Genomic DNA, 22,059 nt, shown 5'->3' with positions numbered 1-22,059 from the left:
CAAATTGGTGTAGCCATTGTGCAAAACAGTATGGAGGTTCCTCAAAAAATTAGAAATAGAACTCTGCAATGACCCAGGAATTGCACTACTGGGTGTTTAACTCCAAAATACAGAAACGTTAATTTGAAGGGATACGTGCATCCTTATGTTTATTGCAACATTATTTACAATATCTAAATTATGCAAGTAGCCCAAGCCTCCATAGATAGATGAATGAATAAAGAAGAAGTGATATATATAATATATATATTATACAAACTACAATGGAATATTACTCAGCCATAAAAAAGAATGAAATCTTGCCAGTTGCAATAACATGGATAGATGCTAAGTGAAATAAGTCAGAGAAAGATGTCACTCATATGTGGAATTTAAGGAACAAAACAAACGAACAAAGGTTAAAAAAAAGAGAGAAAAGCCAAGAAGCAGGCAGCATATGGGTACCAGAATGGAGGGTGTAGGAGGGCGGGAGAAAAAAGGTGAAGGAGATTGAGCATGCATTTATCCTCATGAGCACTAAGTAATATATGGTACTGTTTAATCACTGTTTTGTACACCTGAAATGAATATAATACTGTATGTTAACTACACTGGAATTAAAATAAATAAAATACTCTTCCATACATAAAATACACTTTTCAATTAAAATTTACATACCAAAAAAATAAAAGTCTTTTCTTCTAATTTCATTGGATTTATTATGCCATTCTTTTCTTTGTTTCTGAGATGATGTTTGATTTCTTAATCTTAGGCCTTCCTTCCTTTTTCTATTATATATATTTAGAGCTATACATTTTCTTCAAGTACAGTTTTAGCTGCATCCCATATGTGTTGATATGCAATGTTTTTATTATCATTGGGTCCAAGTGTTTTCTAATCTCCGTTTTATTTTTTTCTTTAACTTGTGGATTACTCAGTTTATTTCTTAACTTCAAACATATGAGGAATTTCTAGTTATTTTTGGGTTAACTTTTAACAGTTATGGTTAAGGGAATATTGTGGTTAGAGATTATGCTCTGTATAATTCAAGTTTTTGAAAATTTTTGAGAGTTGTTTTACAAGTCAACATACAAAAGTTTTTAAAAATATCACATCTGTCCTTGACAATTATTTACATTCTACTGTGGTTGGAAGCCATATGCTTATCTGTAAATCAAGAGTGTTAATAATAATCAAATTTTTTTCTATTTCTGCTTATCTTTTGTGGCTGCTTCTAGCAATTATTAAGAAAGGAATATTAAAACCTCATAATGTTAACTGTGAATTTATTGTAGGTCTGTCAATTTTTGTGTTATGAATTCTTAGATTATGATACCAGGTTCATATAAATCTAAAATTTTAAATCTTCCTGGTGAATTTATACTTTTTCCATAATGTGGTGAAGCTCTCCAGTAATTTTTGCTTTATTTTTTTACTTTTTAATTTTTTTTAAATTTTTTTTTAAATTTTTGCTTTAATATGTATTTGTTACTAGTATAGTAATCTGCAGCACAAGCAGGGGGAGCAGTAGGCAGAGGGAGAAGCCTTATTGTAATAGCTAGGATCACCACTAGGATAGAAGTAGTGAGAATTGACATTTTGGTCTTAGTCTTTATTTATTTAATGAGAAGGTGCTCAATATTTTCCAATTATGAATGATGTCAGTTCCTTGTTTTTCATAGGCTCCCTATATCTGATGAAGGAAGATACTGTCGTACTTGGCTGATGGTTTTAGTTATGATGGAGTGTGATATTGTTTTCAAATGCTTATTCTACATCTCTTGAGATCATGTGAATATTGGTTTTTAGTGTGAACATAGTAAATTATGTATTAGGTTTTCAAATGTCAAACCAACCTTGGATACCCTGATAACCCTGTTTACTAATGATGTATTATTTTTATGTATTGCTGAAAGCAGTGTGACATTTTTTTAAGTTATATTTGTATATTTGTTTTGGGGGGATGCTTTTCTTTTTTGTCATATCTTTATCAGGTTTTGCTATGAGTATTATGTTGGCTTCATCAACAACCGACTGAGCCACCCAGGCATCCTTCTAATAATTTCATTGTAAGATTAAAATTACATCTTAAACTCATATATTTAGGAGTATTCATAGAAATGGAATTGAGGTTTGCATTATATAAAAGTGTTTTAAAATTGTATTTCCATTTGCCAGTTGTTTTTTAAAATTAAAATAGCAAGGTTACATAAAAGGTAAGGAAGAATTCTATAAATACTTCATTTTTAGGAATAAGTATTTTTTAAATCTTTTTCTCATATACTGTTAAGATACTTATCTTGGATCCTAAAATCAGATAGAGAAAAGACAAATGCTTCTCTGAGGTTTCTTCACATTTATAAAACTCTTCCAAGTCTAATAGTACACTACTAGATAGGGCAAATGATGAGATAAACACATACTCCATGAATCCTAATGCTAATTCTACATTGCTAATCTCTTGAAGAGGAAGGTATTTTTTTACTGCCTAAGACTTAAAAATAATTCTATTCTCACATCTAGTTTTAACATATTGAAATAAAGACTGACAGTTCCCCTTTTTTCTTTTTTTTTATATTTTTAAAATTTATTTATAAGAGACACAGAGAGAGAGAGAGAGAGAGAGAGAGAGAGGCAGAGACACAGGCAGAGACACAGGCAGAGGGAGGCTCCATGCAGGGAGCCCGATGTGGGACTCCATCCCAGGACTCCAGGATCATGCCCTGGGCAGAAGGAAGTGCTAAACCACTGAGCCACCAAGAGATCCCACCCCACTTTTTATACAAACATTTTTAGAAGAGAAAGAAAAGATAAGTGTATCTTCAGTGAAAGCAGCCATGAACAATATTTGAATATTTCAGGAAATACTGCCAGATGCAGTAAGTCTCACAGATAGCACTGGGATAATGATGAGAAAAGAGGAAAATGGATGAAGAACTCAGAAAAAGCCAGAAGTGGACTGTACTCCAAAGTAAAGTGCATTTCCTATAAGGACAAGATCCATTAGGAACAGGAAGGACATGATGGAATCATTTTAGAACGCCCTCTTAGCCTGGCATCCCCAGAAGCTGAGTGAACAAGAGTTTTGTAAGAAGTAGTATATCAGTAACAGAGGAGGGAAGGAGAGAAATCTTGGACTGTGAGAAGTGCTAACTGGATATATGGAGTTGTTGGGAAATATTAAAGGAACTCAGAGTATTTACTGTCTTAGTACATAAGATCTGCTGCTAGTCTGTAACATATCCCTGGTCATCTTTCCCAGTGGATCTCCTTTAAGTAGATGCCCCAAGAAGTCATCTCAGCAAAAGAAATCATAATAATGAAACTTTAGTATAAATAAAAGTTGTCTATATGAAAATAATATAAGGAACCATGAAGAAAGTAAGAGAAAAAATGACATGAAGAATATTCTTCATAAACATATTGCAATGGGGCATGTAAGAATTGTGAAGAAATATATTTAAAAATTTATGGGATCAGTCAATGGTATAAAATAAATACCCCAACTAGAGTTTCAAGAATTAAGATAAAATGTATCAAGATAATAGAAGGAGTTAAAATGTAAGCTTTCAAAGCTAAGGAAATAAAGGGAAGGAGAAAAAAACAAACAGATAAATGCAGTTTGAAAACAAGGTAAAGGAGATACTGCTGAAACTCTATAAAGGGAGATATGACATTTTTATAATTGGTGTTCTTGAAGAAGTGAGTAAAAGTAATGGGGTAGGAAAAATACATAGATATTACATGAAAATGTTCTATAAATAAAAGAGGACTTCACTTTATAGTTTGAAAGAGTAAAATGTGTTTGAGAAGGTATTTATGTAGGAAGACTAATACTAATACCTGTTGGATTTCAATGAGGAAAAATCTGTTAGGCAAACAAGTAATGATCAAGTCATATATGGGGGTAGTGAGTAATCAGATGAGCCCCATACTACTAATCACAGATCTTTTTCTTTTTTTCCAAGTTTAATTGAAATTCCAATTAGTTAACATACAGTGTAATATTAGTTTCAAATGTAGGATTTTGTGATTCATCACTTACATACAGCACCCACTGCTCATCACAAGTACCTTCTTTAATACCCATCACCCATTTAACCCATTCCTTTGGCAACCTCCCATCCAACAATCCTCAGTTCTCTATAGTTAAGAGTCTATTTTATGGTTTGTTCTCTTTTTCCGCCATGTACTTCTGTTTTATCTCTTAAATTCCACATATAAATGACATCATATGGTATTTGTCTTTTTCTGATGGACTTATTTCGCTTAGCATAACACTCTCTAGTTCTATCCATGTCGCTGCAAATGGCAAGATTCCATTCTTTTTTATGGCTGAGTAGTATTCCATTGTATATATCTACCACTTCTTTTTTATCTGTTTGTCAGCTGATGGACATTTGGGCTTTTGCCATAATTTGGCTATTGTTGATAATGCTGCCGTAAACATTGGGGTGCATGTGTCCCTTCAAATCTGTATTTTTTAATAAAATGTTTTATTTATTTGCTTGACAGAGAGAGAGAGAATAAGTGGAGGGGAGGGGCAGACAAAGGGGGAGAAGCAGACTCCTTACTGAACAAGGAGCATGACTCAGGGTTCCATCCCAGATCCCTGGGATCATGACCTGAGCCAAAGGCAGACACTTAACTGACTGAGCCACCCAAGTGCCAATTGAATCTGTATTTTTGTGTCCTTTGGATAAATGCTTAGTAGTGCAGTTGCTGGATCTTAGGGTAGTTTTATTTTTAACTTTTTGAGGAAGCTCTATAATGTTCTCCAGAGTGCCTGCACCAGTTTATACTCTCACCAACAGTGTAAGAGGGTTCCCTTTTCTCTGCATCCTCACCAACCCTTGTTGTTTCCTGTGTTGTTGACTTTAGTCATTCTGATAGCTGTGAGGTGTTATCTCATAATTCAATTAAGAAATGAGCAGAATACATGAACAGACATTTTCCCAAAAAAAGACCTACAGATGGCTAAGAAACACATGAAAAGATGCTTAACATTACTTATCAGGAAACTGCAAATTAAAAATACAACGAGATATCACCTCATTTGCAGGTCTTAATGACAGAAATCAGAGGTATAATGTCTAAAAGCAAAATGTGACTGAATAATTTTGTATCCATTTAAAATATCACTCAAATATAAAGATAATTTAAAACTAACTTGAATATTTAACAACTCAGGGACTATTTATTTCATGAGCATTTATTAAGAAATAAATTCCCAAGGAAAAATTTAAGCCAAAGATAAAATTAACGAAGCAACTATAATAAAATGACTGCTGGTTAGAATTGATTTGTCCATTCAATTTTAGGACAAATTGTAAAGAAGTGTGAAGATTATAGTTACAAACAGAACGTTATAAACCCTAACAAGATAGAAAGTGAGCTTAACAAATGTTATCTGGGAAGGGAATGATGGAGAAAATGGTCATCAGAATACTAATATCTTTAATTTTTATAGAGGGGGTAGCAGAGAAAATGATAGAAATAAAATTTGAAACCAAGTATCAAAGAATGGAGCTATAAGTATACTAAAAAATATAAATGTAAACATGAAAAAAATATTATCTACTAAAATGGCACAAAATAATTTGGAAAAATAGTAGATTCCTCACTATATATATAAGGAAGTAGTAAATATTAAAAATAGTAAATATTGTCTATACTTAATATGATGTAAAGCTATACTTGTAAAAGTAAGCATTAATGCTTTCTAGTTATAAACTTTAACTATAAACTTTAAAAATCATTAGAATAAATAAAATATTTTATTATGAAACAAATATTAACAAAATATTCATGAAAATGGAAAGCATTTGACATAAATTTTACTGATACATATGTCCTATCAAAAACTGTAGCTTCATAAACTTTTTAACTTGAAAAGATACTCTCCAATTACATAAAAGAAAATTAACCTGTAAACTAAGTATAAGAAATATAAAACAACTGACTCAAAAAGATTAAAAGAAGTAATGACAGATACACCTAATCAAGGCAAGCCAGAGAAAACAGTGTCATGATATTATTATCAAACAAACTGAATTAGGATTTATCCCTCTTTGGGTGCCTGGGAGGCTCAGTTGCTTAAGCATCTGCCTTGGGCTCAGGTCATGATCCCAGGGTCCTGGGATTAACATCTGGCTCCCTGCTCAGCAGGGAGCATGCTTCTCCCTCTCCCTCTGCCTGCTGCTCCACCTACTTGTGGTCCTCTCTCTCTTCCTCTTTCTCTCTCTCTCTCTGTCAAATAAATAAATAAAATCTTAAAAAAGAGACATCCCTCCTCTCACAGAAAAAACAAAATAGAGATTTATCACTTGTAAACATCTACATATAAAATACCAAAGCATTGACATTGATTTAACCAAAGATACAGAAAGTACAAAGAATAGTCAGGAACATATTAAGATTATAGTCATTTTAATTTGCTTCTCCCACTCTTTGACATACAAATGGCCAAAAAATAAGTAAGGGTATGAGAGCCCTAAATCACATAAAATTTAATAATACAGATCTAATTGATATTTATTGGTTTTTATACCCAGAAATCTAAAAACATACTGTCTTTTCAAATGTGCAAGAAAGCAATCATGAAAATTGATTTTATATTAGGCCTCAAAGAAAAGGGTGTTTAAAAAAATACAACATTCTCTGATCAATGTTGGAATACAACAAAAAGTAACACCTTTACTTAACAGATGAAAATTAAGAAAATGAAAAATCAAACATTTTTGAGTCACAGAAGCAATTGAAGCCAAGATTACAGAATATCAGTCAGAGAAAGACAAATATCATATGATTTCACTCATATGTGGAATTTAAGAAACAAAACAGATGAACATAGGGGAAGGGAAGGGAAAATAAAAACAGAGAGGGAGGCAAACCCTAAGAAACGCTAACTGTAGAGAACAAACTGAGGGTTGCCAGAGGGGAGATAGGTGATGGAATGGGGTAACTGGGCGATGGACATTAAGGACGGCACTTGTTGGGATGAGCTTGGGATGATCTCTGGGTGTTATATGTAAGTGATGAATTGCTAAATTCTATTCCTGAAACGAATATTACACCATATAGTAACTAACTTGAATTAAAAAGAAATAATGAAGATGCCACATGAGAAATGACAAAAGCCATGCTCAGATAAAAATTCACAGCCTTAAACACACATTAACATAAGAAATAAAATAGATTCAATTAAGATAAATTAAATATTTAATTTAAGAATTTAGGAAATAAATAAGATATCACAGAGAAAGCCAAAGAAAGCAATAAGTACAAGAGCCAAAATTAATTAGTCAAAAACTATAATATGAAGAAACCATTAACTAAAGATAAAACAAATAGAAAAGCAAAATAAGATGTAGAGAAATAATACATATGCAAGTAAATGTGAAATAATTAAACAATTTTTCTCAAAAGGAAAGAGCAAAAAGCATGGAGAAAAATCTCAAACTTCTTTAGTTATAAAATACTAAGAACAGATCTACTTAAACAGGTAAAATAAAACAGATAATAAGTGATAAAACAGATAAGAAGTCACATTTTCCATCTCAGAACTTTTCTCTGCTTTAAGATGGAAAGAATATGTTATAGCCATTATAATATTTTCATTTATGTTGTTATTTGCAACTTGAAAGTCAAATATTAGTATTTTCTTTTTTAGATCTTACCAGATTTATGGTTACAAATAAACTAAAAAATATATACACACATAATATTATATATTTCAGACAGAGAAATGTCCTTTAATACCACTGTTCTTCATCCATGCTCTCCAAGCTTGTGTATTATGCCATTTCTAGGACTTCTAGATGTCTCATCATATCAATACCTTCTTAACAACAATTTAAGAATAATTCTGAATCATAACTTCAGCACCAAACTGATCTTTTCTATTCATATTATAGGTTACACATGGTGTGAGCATAAATAATTACACCGGGACAACAGGTGTAAATGGAGATTGCCCTGGTTTGCCTGGGATAGTCCCCATTTATACCTATTGTCCCAGGATAATTATTAATGGCCACCCCAACCCCTTTATTTTACTTTGAAAAATACCTCTCTTTGTTTGATAGACTGTATGATCATTTCATTTATAATACTGCTGATCAGGATAAAACCACACACTGAACAGTGTAGAAAATTCTTTAGAACTTACTGTTGTCTCATTAACTGAGGTTAGAAAATGCTTTATTCTCCTCTCTTCTACCCATAACAGACATAGCTAATCATAGTATTCTTTTCCACTAATCCTACATTTGGTTTCAAAATCCTATTCAACACATCATTGTGTAAACAACTACTTTTGATCAAAGATGGCATGAGTTTAGAAATTCTTTTGTCATCCTTATGTGGTATATTATGTTCTACTGCAGTATCTTCAGTTAAATGGAGTTTAGTTCAGGCTATTTAAATCACAGTATTTATTGAAGACACTCCATATTTTAGACATTAGGAAACTGATTTTATTACTGATTTTGACTTTAGATATTTAAAATTAGTTCTTGTGTTTATGAAAGGATATACATATACTTTAAAGTATTTAAATATATATGTAATTTTATCAAGTATATGCAATTTTATGGAAAATAACTGTCCCCTCACCCAATTCACTCAATTATTTTCTGCTCTTCAAGGTAATTATTTTCCATCTGTTCAATCATATTTCTAAATAATATATGCTGTGTTTCCCATTTTAAACTCTATTGAGTTTCCTCTAAATATTAGCATTTCATCTGTTCCTTTTTCTATCCTCCAACCTGTTCTACCTACATGCCTACACACTTACACATATATTCCCCCTTTCCAAGCAGATTTCCAATCCTCCTGGCTTCCCCAAACAGCTATGTCATAATTTTCTTTAGATCATTATTAAGCATTTACATTATTTGACTACACAAATGCTATTCTCGGTTGAGCAAGGTAATAGTTAATTGTCCTTTCTGGCAAATTTTTGTTTCCCTGGAATTAATTTTTCATTGCTGTTTATTTGCTTAGCTCTCCATGAAGGTATCACAAATTCAACTACAAATTCTTCCCCTAGTTATGTGTGTTTTTTCTTAATATGGAACATCAGGTAATTTATCTGTCTCACTGTAAAAGCAGCTTCTCCTGGTCCTTCACGTGTTCCCGCTTAGACTTGTTTTCCAAGCATCTACTCAGCTGTGAGCTTAAGTGTTTTATTCATGATTTCCTGGGGACTGATTCTTTTTTTTTCTCTCTTTTTGAGTTGGACCTTCTGTTTCCTGGATTCCTTGCCTTCCTCTTTCTTGAATTATTCATTCTGGGAGAAGCCCACACTCGTAGTTTTCAGAGAATGAGCTAATGAGAAGTGTTTTTTTTCTTCTTAATTAATTAACTTGGTTATAGCATATCTGTAGAAACCATTCTTCTCCCTTTATACTTAATTTTAGTTCAGCCAGGTCCAAAAATAGAAAATATATTTCTTTCAGAATTTTGAAGGTATTCTGGCTTTGTCATGTAACATGGCTGCTGAAAACTCCGATGTCATTTTGACTCTTCCTATTATCAGAACTCTGTTCATTCTCTCCATAAGGATGTTTGGAGCATCTTCTCTCAATTCCTGGTGTTATAAAATTTTGTGATGATATTATAGTGAATATCTGCCATTAGTGCTGGTGTATTGTCCCCATTAGGCTGGTTACTCAGTGGATCTGTATAATCTCAAAATTCAAGTTCCTTGAAATTTTCTTGATTTTTAAAATCTTTCTTCTCCCCTTTCTCTGTTATTTCTTTGTAGAACTCCAAGTGTACAGGTATTGAACCTCTTGTTCTAGTTTTCTAATTTTCTTCTATTTTTAATGCTATTTTTCCATCTTTTTGTGTGTTTGGTTCTACTATTAACACTTCTGATGAATCTGATATTTCTGCTATCATAGTTATTACAAGATTTTTTCCTTATTTTATGAACATTCCTCTTTTATAGCAATCTGTTATTGTTTTATCTAACAAATATATTCATTTATCTTTCCAAATATGTTACTGACTTTCTACTTTTAAAAATTTCTCTATGTGATTCTAATTCTTTCGTATTTTTTGCATGCCTGTTTTATTTTCTGTGTTTCGTTACAAAAATTTTGTCATATCTGGTGATCCTTGGCTTTCTGCTGATTTCAACAGTGGGAAACAGAACAGCTGATCTGAGATTCTGAATTTTCGGGGATTTATCAAATGAGATTTTAACATAAGGTAAATTGCTGGGCAGTTATATTGGTGAACATAAAATGTCAGTGTTGTTATATTCTCTCTTTCTTATTTGGAATGTTCAGAGTGATCTCTTCTAACTCCTCCCTAAAATGCAAACATTCTGGAAGTTTTATGTGAGAAAAAAGCTAGGGGACCTGATTTTCTGGGTATAAATATTTGCCTCACTTTCCCTCCTCCTCCTTTTCTCAGTATGATACTACACACCCAACTGTACTTAGTGTTCTTTAGAAAGACTTTTTTTTCCTCTCAAAAGAGGGTAGCCCTCTAGACTCATGCTGGTTTAGGAGAGATTTGGCAGTTAACTGCTTCATAAGCAGCCTCCTATTTTTAATGCCACCTTTATCCCCACTTCCAGGAGTAGTGGTATAACCAGTTCCTGAGCTTTCGTAGTTGTGAAGTATAGGTGCTTCCTAGATTTCCTCCATGATTGCTTAGTAATCAATGATTTCTATGCCACTTAGCTCTCATCTACCTGCCTTCTAGTTCTCAAAGTTAGGGCTGCTTTCTCTTTTTTCATTTTATCTTCATGGTTTTAGGCATTAAAAATCATTTGTTGTTGTTGTTCTCTTGGTTTTTGGGAAGGGAACAGAAATAAAAGTGTGTATGCAATCTACCATCTTACCTGCAAATCTCAACCTTGATTTTTGAACCTTTTTGAAGTTATAAAGCCCTTTAAAAAATACAGAAGATTAGGATACAAAATAGATATCTAAGGTAGAGATGGTCTGTTTTAGGGGGATGAGGCATGGATATAATTAATCCTACTTTATATATTTAAATACTGTGTATGTTAATATGTTAACAAATCCCATCCTTTTCCTTATATTTCTAAAAAGCTCCACTGGGCTGAGAGTACATCTTATATACTCCAAACAAAAGCAATTTTCAAAAATAACTAAGCAAATTACCCATAATCTTAAAGAATTTACAGTTTACTAGGACTACTAGAATAAGTATATACATAATTATAATATGAGATAGAGTAGTATCAAGCCTCGCTAAAGGATGAAAGATAGAGGGGTGCCTAGGTGGCTCATTTTTTTAAGTGTCTGCTTCAGGCTTAGGTTGTGTCCTGGACCTAGCGCACATCAGGCTCCCCACTCAGCAGGGAGTCTGTTTCTCCCTCTGCCCGCCCCCCCTCCCCGCTCATGCTCTCTCTGTCAAATAAATAAAATCTTAAAAAAAAGAAAGAAATAGATTCTAGAATGATATATAGATTCAATACAATCCCAATCAAAACCTCAGTGAGTTATTTCATGGATATTGACAAACTGATTTTTTTTAAAAAAAAGATTTTATTTATTCATCAGAGACAAAGAGAGAGAGAGAGAGAGAGGCAGAGACACAGACAGAGAGAGAAGCAGGCTCCATGCAGGGAACTAGATGTGGGACTCAATCCTGGGACTCTGGGATCACTCCCTGGGCTGAAGGCAGGTGCTCAACTGCTGAGCCACCCAGGCATCCTAACAAACTGATTCTAAAGTTTATATGGAGAGGCAAATGACCCAGAATAGGCAAGACAACATTGAAAGAGAAGGACAAAGTTGGAGGATTGACACTATTTGACTTTAAGATTTGCTCTCTAACTATAGTTATCAAGACAATGTGGTATTTGTGAAATAACAGACAAATAGATGAATGGAACAGAATAGAGAGCTCAGAAATAGACCCAGATAGATAAAGTCAGCTGGTTTTTGAGGCAGGAACAAGGGCAATACAGTGGAGCCAAGAAATCTTTTTCAACAAATGGTGCTAGAATATCTGATCATTCACATGGAAAAAAAAAAGAATCTAGATATAGAGAGTACACTGTTCACAAAAATTAACTCAAAATGGGCCATGACATAAATGCAAAACACAAAACTATAAAAAAAATTGCTGGCAAGGATACAAAAATGGTACAGCCACTTTGGAAGATAGTTACTAATTTTTATAAAATTTGGAATTTACCCAAAAGATCTGAAAATTTACTCTACACAGAAGCCTACACATAGATGTTTATAACTGCTTTATTCATAATTACTAAAACTTGAAAGTAACCAAGATGCCTTTCAGTAGGTGATTGCATAAACTGTAGTATATTCAGACAATGGAATATTATTCAGTGCTAAAAAAAGAAATGAGCAGTCAAACCAGGAAAAGACATGTGGGAAGCTTAAGTACCTATTACTAAGTAAAAGAAGTCAGTCCGAAAAGTCTACATACTATATGATTCCAACTATATGACATTCTAGAAAAGGCAAAAGTATAAAGACAGTAAAAAGATATGTGGTTGCTAGTGGTTGGATGGTGGGGAAAGATGAATAGGCAGAGCACAAAGAACTTCTAAGGCAGTGAAAATACTCTGTATGATACCATAATAATGGATACATGTCATTCTACATTTGTCCAAACCCACAGAATGTAGAACACCAAGAATGAGCCATATGTAAACTATGGACTTTGGGTGATTATGATGTATCCATGTACATTCATGAATTGGAACACATGCACCACTCTGGTAGGGGATGTTGATGATGGTGAGGCTATGCATTTGTGTTGTACCTTCCCACAAATGTTGCTGTGAACATAAAACTGCTGTAAAAAATAAAGTCTTAATAAAACAATTATAATTAACTATCTGAAGGGAAAAAGACAATGGTTTAATTCCTGTGACTCTATAATCAATAAAAAATGACTAGCATATCACAGAAACATTTTTAATAATAAAAGCCACTAATATAGAGCTACCTTTATAAGTATTTATTCCTTGGTACTATGCTTATATGTATAATACATATTATAAGTATATCATATTATATTACATATATTATTACATTACATATATGCTATGTATAATATATGTATATTGCCTGTGATATTATATATACTATATATAATACATATACTGAAGTATATGTATTACTTATACTATTTATATATTTTATACTATATGTTCTATAGGATATATATCACATTATATCATATACTATACACACACGCTAGCATACTACTAAATAATAAAGTGCCATAGTTCATCCAAAATTTTTCTCAGTAAGACATTAACTTTAGATTAAATTAAACAAGATTGGAATTAAGATACATAACTGTTAGTTATTTGGATGTGCACTGCCCCCAAATACCAGCTCAAGCAGAAACAGCATTGACCCATTCAATATGCCATCTTTGGTTTCCACAAATTTCTTAAATAATAATCTACTGCATACTCTTTTTCTACAATTCTTGTCTACTAAATATACCAACATTTTAGAATGTAGTAGCTGTAACATCACATATAATGAGAAGCATTGTTCAATTTCATAGGATAATCTCATAATTTGCATCTAGTTATTTATACCACAGATGGGCAGATGACTTGCTAGTATACTATATGAGAAAATAAGCTGCCTGCAGATATTAAAAATGGCTTGCTTCTCATAGAGATTCATTCCACTTAACCACAAAAGAAAGCCTATTAATTAGACTTCTGAATCCCATTAGGAAAAACAAATACCAATACTTAACTGCTCAAATATGACATGATGGAAAATTGCTAACATAATTAGATTTTTAATAGTGTTAATGACTCTTGTATCTTATTAATAAGAATTAAAACTAATGTAATATTATATGAAGAAAAATTGCCACTGTATGCTCTTCTACAGGGAAATGTAGCACGATTATGTCTATTTCCACATGAAGGGGTTTTAATTTTTATTCCCTTGCAGTTGTAATATAATTCACATGTTCCTTGGCTTAATATATTATCCCTGACATTATGTGACAGAAGGTCCTACAAGTACACCATTTAGGTCTGCAGTCTCATTAGATATCCTAAGTCAAGCATGATGTTGATTCTGGATGTAAAACTATACATATTAAAGGTTGAAATATCTTTTCCCTGTGCTCTTTCTCTACCTTTTTACGGATTATCAGTCTTTTCAAAGCCTTGTTTCAACACTTCAATTTTCCCATTTATTAGCCAAACTACATTTACTGTTTATGCTGTGCAACTGATCACTTTTTTTGCATAGTCTCTCCCTCCTTAGTTATTCCATGGTCATAAAAAGCATGTTTTATTGTTCAGTATGTCTCATCAAACCATTAACATACCAGTATTCATTTAGCATCTTCTTTATGTCTATCCTGTTGAAGACACTGAGTGTAATAAGAGACATTATTAAGAAAAGACATAATTCTTTTACTCAGAGATGTTTATTTTCTCAAATTATATAAATGTTTAAAAAATTTTATTTTAGAAAATTAGAAGTACAAAATTAATATTTCTGTGAATTCCTCTACCTAGCTAAGTTCACCATCACAGCTGCCACAAAGACAAATGGATGTTGATTTCCAAACTGGGCACCAAAATGAATATCTGAGAAAATAGCCAGTATTTGAGACAGGCAGCTTGTCAACCAATTTATAAACTCATCAAATACAGATGATAAAAGAATGAATTGAATGACATATGATATGACCAAGACGGTATTTGTTCTCTTTCTCTCTCAGTACTAGCATGTCACTAATGTGATTCTATCAGCAGGTAGACATTTATGACTCAAAGTATGGTCCTTGGTTCAGCAACATCAGCAAAGAAAGGGCTTCCTGGAAGTGCAGGATCTTGGGTGCCATCCTAGATAATCTGAATCATGACCTATAGTTTAACGAAATCCCCAAGTTAATCTTATGCACAGTAATGTCTGAGAAGTATTAGGCTGCATTTGCTTAAATAAGGTGAAACGTTTCTTGCACTGAGAAAAGGGAAAATGATGGTGATCCACTGCAGGCCATCAAGAGCACATTGTTTATCTGAGACTGATAATTTAGGCAGTGTTGTTAGAAACTGAAGTTACTTAGGAATAAAGTAATAAGTGTAATGAAATAATTTAAAAATGTATATACAGTGGCTCTCAACCATGGCTGTTTTACTAGAACAGCCTGGGGAGCTTTTTTTTATGTTTAAGTTTTTATTTAAATTCTGGTTATTTAACATACAGTGTAATATTAGTTTCAGGTGTACAATATAGTGATCCAACAGTTGCATACAACACCCAGTGCTCATCAAAGTGCATTCCTTAATCTGCTTGGGGAGCTTTTAAAATACCAATGCTTTGGTCTCAGGGATTCTGGTTTAATTTTTCTGATGTTTTTTTGTGCATCAGACTTTTTTAGAAGTTCCATATGAGTGTTATGTGCCGCTAGTGTTGAGAACCATTGATAAAATATGAGAAGCTGTTGAGATAGCTTGGGTTAATTAGTTTGAGGAAGAGAAAACTTATGTGCATGATCAAAGGACAGATTAATTTTGTGTAGTTCTAGGAAGCTGAGTAGGACTAAGGAGAGACAATGATTGAAGACAAATATAAGAAGAATCATGGTAATTTGAGCATATGAAACAAAAATGGGTGTCTATTAAGTTCAGGTAGACACTGCACAGCCAGAAGGCCTTCAGGGACACTATAGAACACTCATGCATTTACTGCCGTGCATTGATTCAGTAGGGTACAGGGTTGTCAGACTGTGTTATAATAGAATAAGAATAAGTATGTTTAATGAGCACTTTCTGTGCTGGGTACCTTGCATGAATTACTAGATTTCATTGGACCACAATTCTATGAGGACAAGTCCTTTGAAACCAAGGCTTAGAGAATTGAAATAAATTGCTTGAGATTACAAATTAGTGAATAGCAAGAATATGTTTCAAGCCAGGATTTCTCAGGCCCAATATTCCATAATTTTAACCCAATATAGCCTCTCCTATGATGCTCCTGGATACTCAAGTCTATGATTCTTAGATGTGCCATGTAGCAGTCACTCTACTGTTTACTTGAAGATCAAATTTAATGACCAGTGTGGCTTATCTAGGCAAACTGTTACAAACATTGAAGAATATTTTTAAAATCTCTTCTTCAAAACTTAGAAAACAAAATGTCATTGAAAGAATAGGACTGAGTTAAAGGACCCTAGAATCTTAAATAAAATAAATAAGTAAATAGATTGATAAGAGAACAAATAATAAAACTAGGTAATTTGCAATACCAACACAGTTTGCTACAATTCCTTTTGTCCCTCTCTGCTGTGATTGAAAGCATATTTGTTTTTACTCTCTTTTTAAAAATTGTAATCTGTGTTTGTATTGCAGAACTAATTATGAGTCACCCAAGTGTAACCAAGGAGTGCTGAGGGCTCCTGAATAGGACGAAGGAAATTCATTAAAAAGTATGTTGAGCTTATAGTTTCAAAAGGTCATTAGAAATGCTAAACCACAGAACACCATTGCCTGAGCTGATACCAAATCCAATCATTTATCAGTCCCAGGGTTCTGAACATTTGACCATTTTGGGGCTCCTTAGCCCTCAGTGAGAAAGTCAGCCGATTCTACAATGGGAGTCTAGGGTTAGTATGCCATCCTTTTTTCTAGGATACACCAGTCCTTTTCTCCATCTTATAATGCCATGCTCAATAAGCATCCTAGGCACATGGCAGGATGTTAGTTTTTGGCTTAGGTGTGAACCCAAGTCATCGCCTTCATCTTCTTTTCTCTGTGAAAAAACAAAAACAAAAACAAAAAACAAACAAACAAAAAAAAAAAAACCAAAACACTGTGGGCTGACTTTCATCAGACTTTCATATGAGAACTTGTTAAAACCAGACATGGTATAAAGATCTGTAATCAAAAAGTGAGTATTTCAATATTGTATTCCAGTAACTCCAAGTAACCTCATTCAGAAACCTAGTATAACATAGCACAGCATAGCATAGTCAAACATTATTATAGGGAATTGGCTGAGTGTATGAGAGGAGCAGAAGACATTTGTTTCAGCATTTCTTCTGGGTAGTCCAGCACCACTAACACTAAGATGTAGAGGCAAGGAAAGCAATAAACATTTTTTCTTTACAAAAGCTGGAAAGTAACTGTCTTAGACTTTGTGGGCCATTACAGTCTCTGTCACAGATACTTAACTCTGTTGTAGTGCAAAGTGGCCATAGTATGTAAACTAATGGACAAGGCTGTCTTTCAAGAAAAGTTTATTTATGGATCATTAATTTGGAATTTCTGGTAATATATATACATAGCACAGGATATTCTTTTTTTGATTTTTTCCCCATTTAAAAATGTGAAAACTATTCTTAGCTCATGGGCTTTACAAAACTAGGTAGCTGTCTGGATTTGTACCACAGTCTATAGTTTGCATACACCTACATTGCTCTTCTAAGCACTCTTTGATTTCTACAAGAGAAGTCAAATTTTCAATTTTAATTCATTGGATTGATTGGTTGATTTATTTTATTTGTTAATTTATTTGTTTATATCAAGATGCTACCCATATTTCTTTCTAATGGTGTTTAGAGTAAGAATTGGTAGATAAGGGGCAGCCCAGGTGGCTCAGCGGTTTAGCGCGGCCTTCAGCCCAGGGCATGATCCTGGAGACCCAGGATCGAGTTCCGCGTCGGGCTCCCTGAATGGAGCCTGTTTCTCCCTCTGCCGGTGTCTCTGCCTCTCTCTCTGTGTCTCTCATGAATAAATAAATAAAATCTTAAAAAAAAAAAAAGAATTGGTATCTAAGTTCTTACCTCCCTTAAAATTTTTAGGATGTTTTGTTCTAGTTGTGTGAAAAATGCCACTGGTATTCTGATGAAGATTGCATTGAATATATGGATTGCTTTGGGTAAGATAGATGTTTTAATTATATTAATTCTTCAAATCAGTGTGTACATAATATCTTTCCATTTATATGGTTTGTCTTAAATATGTATGGAACCACAGACTGTCTACCTTCCTTCTAAACAACAACAAAAAACCCCTTACAGAAATCCTGAATACTCAAAGTAATCTTGAGAAAGAAGAACAAAGCTGGAGGCATCATGCTCCCTGATTTCAAACTATATTACAAAGTTGTAGTAATCAGAACAGTACGGTACTGATGGAAAACAGATACATACATCAATGTAATAGAATAGAGAGCTCAGAAATAAACCTATGCACATATAATCAATCTATCACAAAGGTGGCAGGAATATACAATGGGGTAAATATAGTCTCTTCCATAAATGGCGTTGGGAAAACTGAACAGCTACATGCAAAGAATGGAAGTGGGCCATTATCTTATACCATATACAAAAATAAATTCAAAATGGATTAAATACTTGCATGTAGGACTTGAAACCATAAAATTCCTAGAAGAAAACATAAATAGTAAGCTCTTGGGCTTTGGTCTTCATGATATTTTTTGGGCCGGTCTCCTCAGGGGAGGGCAACAAAAACTAAAATAAACAAATGGGATTACAACAAGTTAATGTGCTCTCACACAGCAAAAGAAAGCATCAACAAAACAAAAAGGCAACCTACTGAATGAGAAATGATATTTGCAAATCATATACCCAATACAGGGTTATTATCCAAAATATATAAAGAATTTACACAATTTAATATGAAAAAATCCCTCAGTGAAAAATGGGCAGAGGACTTGAATAGACATTTTTCCAAAGTAGACCTTCAGATGGCTGACAGACACATGAATAGATGCAGTGAGATAAGCCAGACAGAGAAATACAAATATCATTTCACTTACATATGAAATCTAAAAAACAAAACAGATGGACAAACCAAATGGAACAGAAACAGACTCATAGATACAGGAAACAAACTGTTGGTTATTAGAGAGGGAAGGAGCTGCGGGCAAGCAAAAAAGGTGAACAGGATTAAGAAGTACAAACTTCAAGTTATAAAATAAATAATTCATGAGAGTATAATGAATGGCATAGGGAATAGAGCCAATAATATCGTAATAACTGTATCAGGATCATTTCATGATGTATAAAATTATTGAATCACTATGATGTATACCTGAAACTACTAGGATATTGTAGGTCATGTTATATGTCAAGTAATAAAATTCTTACCTCTCTTGGGAGGGACCTGTTTTTTTTTTTTTTTTTTTTTTTTTGGGACCTGGTTTTGATTCTTGGCCAAAGCAATAAGACATATACTATAGTAAATGGCTTTGGAATATAAAGTACTGAGTTTGAGGCACTTCTTACTTATGTGACTTCGAAAACTAACTTTATATTTCAGATTCTTAAAGTCCTCAACAGCAAAATGGAAATAATGATTATAATAAAATGAAGAACAACGAAAGATTCTCTGAGTAGATTCTTTGTTATCTCTGGAGTGCTGTACAAAATACTTTGTTATTTTTAAATGTGGAGATGATACTAGCTTACATTTATTGTAATAATTATAATTACAGTTCTTATGGACTAGGCATTGTGTTAGGGCTTTGCATGTATTGATTCATTTGATCTTCACAACAACCATATGAAATGGGTGCTTTTGCTATTTCCTATTTTACATCTTTGCATATTAGGGCACAAAGAGGTTAAATGATTTACCCATGGTCTTACAACTAGTCAGTGGCAGAGTTAGGATTTGAATCCTGCATTCTTGCACCTGACTCCCTCCACACTCTTCACTGCTACCTCTTCTATTTCATATCATGTACCACACACTCTACTAACCACTTTCCATGCATTATGTAATGAAATGCCAACTATTTTTTATGATGTAGTTGTAGCAACTTAGTGGTGAAGTGTGTAGGCTCTGAAGATGGGTTTCATGGACTCACTTTTTTTCTTTCCTACTCTCTTCTTAACAAGCTATTTATCTTTAAGTCTGCTTTTACTGGGAAAGATAATAATAATAATAGGCAGCTTTTGAGTTTTGTGAAGATCAAATGAAATCATGCATGAAACATACCTAGTATATAGTCCTAGCTTATAATTTTTTATCTGTTCACTCAATCATATATTTTTTTTCCCAAAGTGTGGTACATGAAATATCTGTATTGAATTTATCTGGTGCCAATCACTGAAAATATACTAATATGGAGAATGACATAGATTTTGGCTTAGCTAATTGGATGCTGTAATACATGCCTGAAAACCCAGTGACAGCATGCATGATTTCTAAAACAGTTTTTTGATTTTGACCTTGACAGAGCACTTGAAAGATCCCTGAAGTTTAGCACTGAATGTATTAGTAAATCTCTCATTAATTGGCTTATACTTGATGACATTATTTAGAAAACTATAATTATGTGACAAGAGTTTCAGCATCTTTTGTTTTGACAAAGTATCTATGAAAAGACAAGTCTTGCAATATATAGGAAAGCTTAAATGTATTTCTCAACATCTTTCCATAGATTATTCTTTAAAATGATTAGAATTTGATATCTTTTGGAGAAAGCTTTGGAGTAAAATATTTGGAAGATAGATCTTGGTAGGTAGTTAGAGAAGCATTTGCTGTGTGATCTCGCTAACAGTATAATATTTTGTACACTTTCATTTGAGTCACAAGTAGGAAGTAAACTGAGAAGGATATGATTTATATCCCTCATTTTACAAATGAAGAAGCAAAGAAACACAGACAAAATAACTTGCCTACGGTCAAACAAGCAGAGAAAAAGAGCAGGGCCAGAATCCAAGGATCTTATCTTTTAATCCCAGTTGTTTTCTGCTACTATGTGCTTTCTTCTGCATTTAATGATTCTTCTTCCTTGCCAGCTCTCAATAATTCATATTTAAAAATCAAACTGAAGGAATGTATTATTTAAATATTATGAAGTTCCTGATAAAAACAGATATATGATGTTTATCTTTTTATCACATTTGTTTTTAAAGCCTTGGCCTGGGTGCCTCAGTCAGTTAAGCATTAAACCTTTTGGTTCGGCTCAAGACATGATCTAATGGGTCATGATTTCATGGGTCAGGTGATCAAGCCCCATGTGGGCCCTATACTGAGTGGGGGTCTGCTTGAGAGTCTCTCTCTGCCCCTTCCCCCCACTCACACACTGTCTCTCTCAAATAAAAAAATAAATCCTAAAAAATCCTTTATAGGCTATAAAGCAGGTGTCAGCCATTATTATGAACTCTGCTTTATCAAAGGAAATCAATCCTACCTTTTACTTATGTGATTTCATAATTGATAGGAAAGATTGGCTGTTTCAGCTATTGGATTTGAGTTAATAAAACTGATACCTTTAAAGAAAATCCAAAAAAAAAAAAAAAGAAAATCCATTAAAAAATAATAAAGAAAATCCAGTGATCAATTAATTAACAAAAAAGCAAGAAAGACTTTCCAATGAGAAAAGACAGCCGCTTCAACCAAATGGTGTTGGGAAAACTGGAGAGCCACATGCAAAATAATGAAACTGGACCCTACACCATACACAAAAACAAGTTCACAATGGATTGAAGACCTAAATGTGAGACAGGATACCATTAAAACCCTAGAAGAGAAAACAGGATGTAAATTTGTTGACATTGGCTGCAGCAGCTTCTTCTTAGATATGTCTCCTGAGGCAACAAAAACAAAATAAAAATAAACTATTGGGATTTCAGCAAAATAAAAAAGCTTCTGCACAGTGAAGAAAACAAAACTAAAAGGCAATGCACCCAGATGTTTAGCAGCATTATCTACAATAGTCAAATTATGGAAAGAACCCAACTGTCCATCTACTAATGAAGGGCTAAAGAAGTGGTATAGATATATACAATAGAATGTTACTCAGCCATAAAAAGGAATGAAATCTTTTTTGCATTAAATTGTCCTTTGCAATGATGTGGATAGAGCTAGAGAGTATTATGCTAAGCAAAATAAGTCATTCAGAGAAAGCCAAATACCAGATGATTTCACTCATGTGGTATTTAAGAAAAAAAAAATGGGCAAACAGGGTAAAAAAAGAGAGACAAACCAAGAAATAGACTCTTAACTATAGGGAACAAACTGGTGGTTACCAGAAGAGGGTTGGGTGGGAGGATGGGTTTAACAGGTGATGGGGATAAGGAGGGCACTTATTG

The sequence above is a fragment of the Canis aureus genome, chromosome 4, assembly GCF_053574225.1.
Source record: "Canis aureus isolate CA01 chromosome 4, VMU_Caureus_v.1.0, whole genome shotgun sequence".
NCBI lineage: Eukaryota > Metazoa > Chordata > Mammalia > Carnivora > Canidae > Canis > Canis aureus.
Note: the sequence above shows the minus strand (reverse complement) of the source record.